Source organism: Tenrec ecaudatus, chromosome 3 (genome assembly GCF_050624435.1).
Source record: "Tenrec ecaudatus isolate mTenEca1 chromosome 3, mTenEca1.hap1, whole genome shotgun sequence".
Taxonomy (NCBI): Eukaryota; Metazoa; Chordata; class Mammalia; order Afrosoricida; family Tenrecidae; genus Tenrec; species Tenrec ecaudatus.
The window spans coordinates 111,357,994-111,363,993 of record NC_134532.1 but is presented as its reverse complement, the minus strand read 5'-3'; positions in this window follow the sequence as shown (position 1 = coordinate 111,363,993).

Sequence of the window (6,000 nt, the reverse complement as noted above, 5' to 3'; positions counted from 1 at the left end):
TGATTTCACAGCCATACTTTTGAAGTTACATTCAGATACTGTTTTTAACCTTCATATAAAGGCGTACCTTTATATGTTTAACCTTCATGTAAAGCTACCCCTTTTTGGTAAACATTTGCATTTAATGAATCTATTTGGGTTGTAGGAGCCCAGGTGATGCAATGGTTAAAGCACCCCACTGCTACTCACAAGATCAGCTGTTCAAACCTACCAGCTGCTGTATTGGAGCAAGATGTGACAGTATGGCTCTGTAAATACATACAGCCTTGGAAACCCTGTGGGAAACTTCTGCTATGGTCTATAGGGTCACTATGAGACAGAAGCAACTCAACAGCAAAGGTTCAGTTTATTTATTCAGGTCCTAACTCGGTGCAAACATTTTTACTGCTCTGCATATACGCTTGTATGACTATGCCACATTAAATGTATTCGTGCTCCTGCTAATGGGCCTTCGGGTTGTCTCTGTTTCAGCCTCTACAGGAGTGCAAGAGCGTCCCTGTTTGCATGAGTTAGCTGGCTCTGCTTAACTCATTATCCCAAGACTTGTACTGTTGATCAGTGCCATCAAGTCACTTCTGACTCATGAACCCTGTGAACCACAGAGTGAAAGACTGCCTGGCCCGTCACCATCCTCAAAAGTGTTCTTCTGTTTGAACCCATTTTTGGAATCACTGCATCAATCCACTTGTTGAGGGCATTCCTCATTGTCACTGCCCCTCTACTCTACCAAGTATGATGTCCTTCTCCAGGGACGGCTCTCTCCTGACAACATGTCCACAATATGAGATGAAATCTTGCCATCCTTGCCTCTAAGGAGAATTGTGGTTATATTTCTCTCAAGGCATATTTGTTTGTTCTTTTGGCAGTCTATGATACTTTGAATATTATTTTCCAGCACCATAATTCAAATGCATTGATTCTTCTCGGTCTCCCTTATTCAATGTTCAACTTTCAAATCCCCAAACTTAACAACTAATAAAGAAAAATGTTACTTCACCATTTCCAGGGGTTGGGGTGGGTGGGGGAAGAATGAAGGAATGGCTTCAATGGCTCAAAGTATCCCATCAAGTTTTAGTCAAGAGATTGGCAAGGGCCGCACTCATCTGAAGGTTTCACTGGAACGAAAGGGTCTTCCTCCAGATGACGCGTCCACGTGGTCTTTGGTAGGAAGCCATGGTTTCCCTCTGGCTATTGGCAGGAGACTCAGTTTTTGTTTCGTGAGTTTTTCCAAATGGCTTCAGGAATGACCTTACGACATGGCATCTGACTTCCTGACACAGCCACCAGTCAAAGAATGAGAGCAAAGAGGAGGTCACCGTGCTGTTTAGGACCTGATCTTCAATGTCACACACTCATGGCCACAATAGTTTATTCGTTAGAAAGATGTCCATCCCCTAAAGAAGGGAAGGAGGACCAAGCTCTGCTTCTGGAGGGGAGGAATATCAATTCATGAACATAATTGAAAATCAGCTAGCGATAGTATAGGATTCCAAAGTCATTGGATGGATATATATATATATATATCATTCACTTTGGTTGTTGTCATTGTTGTTGTTGGATGCCATCAAGTCGATTCCAACTCACAACCACCCTATGTACAACAGAACAAAAAAACCCAATGTTATGTTCAAGTCCATCATTGGCCACTGAGTCAATCCATCTTACTGAGTCTTTCTCTGTTTCTCTGCCTCTTTACTTATCAAGTATGATTAACTTTGATAGATAATGCCAAATTCATCTCCAATTTGTTATGTCAACTTACACAACCACTAACAATAAAAGGTATATATTTCTCTTTCTCCAAATCCTCACGAACAATTGGCATTGAAACTTTTTTTTTAATTTGCTTATCTTCCAAACCAAACTTCTGGCCACCGAGTTCATGCCGACTCCTAGCGACCCCGTGGAACTGGGTACAACTGCCCCAGTGACTTTCTGAGACTGTAACTCTATATGGAGAAAGAAAGCCCATCTTTCTCCTGCAGAGTGACTGGTGTTACAAGACACCTGCCACAGCTGTGAAAAGCTTCGAACTGCTGCCTTTCGGGTCAAGGCCATAACCACCCTAGTTGACCTAAAGACGGTTTAGCAAGGCTAGAGAGAAATTAGAACCTTCATGTGTTGTTTTTAGGAATGTAAAGTGGTACAGGGATTTTGGAACACAGTCCAGCAAGTCCCCAAAAGGCTCGACATAGAATTACCATATGGCCCAGCAATTCCACTACTAGGTGTACATGCAATAGAATTGAAATCATGTGACCATGTAAAAATTCATACACAAATATTCATAACTGCTTTATTCAATACCCCCTCCAAAATGGACACTGCCCAAATGGTCATCAACTGATGAATGTACAAATGAGTCAGTTCCAGAGTAGTTTCAAAGATTTATAATCAAGTGCTCACTCAGTGGCAGCGCAGAAGAAAGGTATGTCTGTCGCTTCCGTGAAAGTTTACAACCGATGGATCCTTGGACTCCATTATGGCCTTGGATTAATGGTCTCCCTATCCAGATGATGTGTCTGTGTCTTTGTCATGTTTAAGATTTGATAAATGTTTTCGATAAATTATAACAATTTTAGAATATACAACCAATGAAACCACATAGATAAGTTCTACTCTGCAGCTGTGAGTTAGATTCAGCTGGACAGCAAAGGTTAGAGTCTGGGTTTTTATATGCACACAATGGACTACTCTTTGACCATAAAAAGGATGGAGTATTGATATATGCTGCGGCATTGATGAACCTTTTAAACATCATACTAATGGAAAGGAACTAGTCACAAGTATATGTATATATCACACATACAAGTATATCATGTAGTATATGATTCTGTTTATAATAAATATCTAGAATAAGCAAACAGAGAGTGTCAGAAAATAGACGAATGGCTGCGTAAATCTGGTGGAGAAAGATGTGGATTCCTACTCCCGTACAGTTACAAGCTCAGAAACTGAAAGGAGCAGTTCTTGTCTGTTCCACAGGGTGGGGAAGGGTCAGGATCAACCAGTGGCAGTGCGTGAGGAGGCCTGTGTGCAACAGAGAATGACTGCTAAAATGTATGCTGTTTCTTTTTGATGTGGTGAAAATGTCCAAAACTTACTACACTTCAAATTGCACAACCCTGTGAAGACACTAAGAAGCATGGAATAGTACACCGAATTGGTGAATAAATTGATGTTTGATTTTAAGTTTTGAGAGAGAGAGATTCAACATGCTGTTTAAAATTCAAAAGTAATCATACAGAATATATAAAACCCAGTTATTAGGCCACCTAACAGTGAGACTGTTTAAAAAAGACACTAAAGTTTTCCATTTCACCCCTATAACTGCTTCAAACATGTATAAAAACGAAGCAAAAACTTACATTATCGCTTTTCAGGGTGGAAGGGGAATTTAAAAGATACATTTTATTTAGTTCTTAAAAAAATATGTGTTTGGCATGATGTTCCAACAGACCAAAGAAATTCTTATCCAAGGCAAAGTGCAAAAATAATGTAATTTTTTCAGGCACGGGTTCACTTCTCAGACACTATTTGAGGTCTCCCTTCTTAAAATGTCACCTCCTATAATTAACAGGGGATGTTTAGCTTTTCGTCAACATGGTGTACATATTTTTACTCCTGCCATTGCTGAGTCTGGACCCAAGACAGGTAATTAAGTAAATTCTTAGCAGTTAGGGCTGGCCGGCAATCTTTCCAAGTGAGTGGTGTGTGGCATCTTGGTGGTCTCACTGTCGCTGTGGGCAAAGAGCCTGGCAAGGTACACATTTAGTCACCTCATTAAGTCCGTCTCCAGCCCACCCACTTTATGGGCACCTATTAGATATATGGCACCTGATGAGGATTTTCCCTGATAGGAGAATCCAAGTCGTACAAGACCGGTGTTAGGTAGCATTTATTCATCATGTGTTGGCTCCTTTCATGTTATCATGGTAACGCGCCCAATAGAAAGAACCTTAGCAAAACCCAAGACATCCTGATGGTGCAGTGCTTAAACACCAGGCTGCTCACAGAAATATAAGCAACTAGAAGCCACCAACTGTTCCCTGGGTGAAACATGTGACAGTCCACTTCCGTGAAAAGTATAGCCTTGGCACGAGCAGCCACCCCAGGTCCAGTGACTGTTTTCTCCAGAGGAAATATGAGTGATGAAAATCTAAAGGCTTGTGGGGGAAAAATTCATCCAATGGACTCATGGAGCACATGAATATCAGTCCCCAGAGACGTGAGAGCAGACTAGATGGTGCCTGGCTCCCACTGCCAACTCCTTGGAAAAGGAGCACAGGGGCAGGTCCTAGAGAGAGTGAGAGGACCACATGGAACAGAACTCAAAAGCATACATGAGACCAGGCTTGCTGGGTGGGTAGATACTTGGGGCCCCCAAGACGATGGCCTTTAGTCATCCTTCAGGATGGGAACTGCATTCACCCCTGTGACAGGATAATCAACCATTTGAGACCAAAAGGACAGCATTTACCCAGCAGCAAAGTTCAGAGGGTTAGGAAAAAGGAGGACTGGAAACAGAAAAGACAGGAAGAAAGTAGAATGAGTTGAGGTGATTGCGATGTATGAACAGAAACAAAATATATATGACATATGAGAGTCACTGAGAAACCAAAGTGTTGACATTGAACTGTCAGGTTCTAGAATTTGGGGGGCGGGGATTAACTTCTGTCCCTGAAAGTCACCTGCTTGTGTTTTTTCTGTTTTGGCAGCCCTAGAAAACCAGGATAAAGCCCTTGAGAGAGCAAGGTACATGTATGACTAGCTGCTATTGAGTAAAGTCTGACTCAAAGCAAACCCACATGCAGAGTTGAATTTACCCATTAGGTTTTCAAGGCTAAATCTTTACAGGAACAGACAGCCTCATCTTTCTCTGTGGGAGCAGCTAGTGAGTTTGAACTGCTGATCTTGCCATTAGTAGCTCAACATGTTATCCACTATGCCACCTGAGCAATGAACTAGCACTGATGTATATAGCAGTGTAAGCTTTCTCTGTAAGCCTTCACCTAATTCACAATAAATTTTTTTAAGATTACAATCCTGAAAACCATATGAAGTAGTTCTACTCTGTCCTACAGGATTGCTATGAGTCAAAATCAAATCAATAGTAACCTATTACACAGCCTCTGTGACACAAAAGTCCCTAGTATGGCAAATAATTTGTTTCTTTCTAGTAGCTTGTTTTGAGTCCTAAAATCAGGCAACATGAAATCTTGTGGGCATCCAATCTCATATCCAAGCTGTATCCATTCCTACGCCCACAAACACACTTATAGAACCTGTCCCTTGGGACCCAGGGACGGACAGCCCATTAGTCACGGATGCCCTTTGGGAGATGAGTCTGGAGAACCAAGGCCAGGGAAGCCTGGGCACCATTTTGTGGGGAATTTCACTACTTAGTATCCAGAGACTGTTTGGGGTTGGGAGAGTACAGCAGCTGCACTGGGTATCATGCACAGGCCTGTAGCCTAGTGGGCCCTCCCTCCAGTCCATGGAGAAAAGAAGAGCTGGTCGAAGTCCACACGGGTGCAGCAGAGGGTGAGGCCCAGGGCAAGTGAGCTACGAGGATGGATGACTGAGCGGGAAAGCCTCATTATCAACCTGTCCTGGGATAAAAGTTATGTCCCATGAGATTCTAACTTGGATGATTCTGACCAACCGACCTCTCTAAAGACCAGAAGATTAAGCTGTCTCCTCCAAAGTATAATGATCTGATGTTAGGCACAAGTGAGGATACGAGGAGAGTCGTGACCAACTGCATGGAGTTGGTGGGAGTAGGGGGCAGTTTCCAAGGTCTCCATCTCATTCTTCAGTCTCATCGCATGTAGGCATTTCCTATTCACCCTCTCAGGAGCCCTGGTGGCATAGTGCATTGGATGTTGAGCTAGTAATGGCAAGATGAGCAGTTCAAACCCACCAGCTGCTCAAAGGGAGAAAGATGAGGTTTTCTGCTCCTATAAAGATTTAGTCTCGAAAACCCAAAGGGGGTAGGTT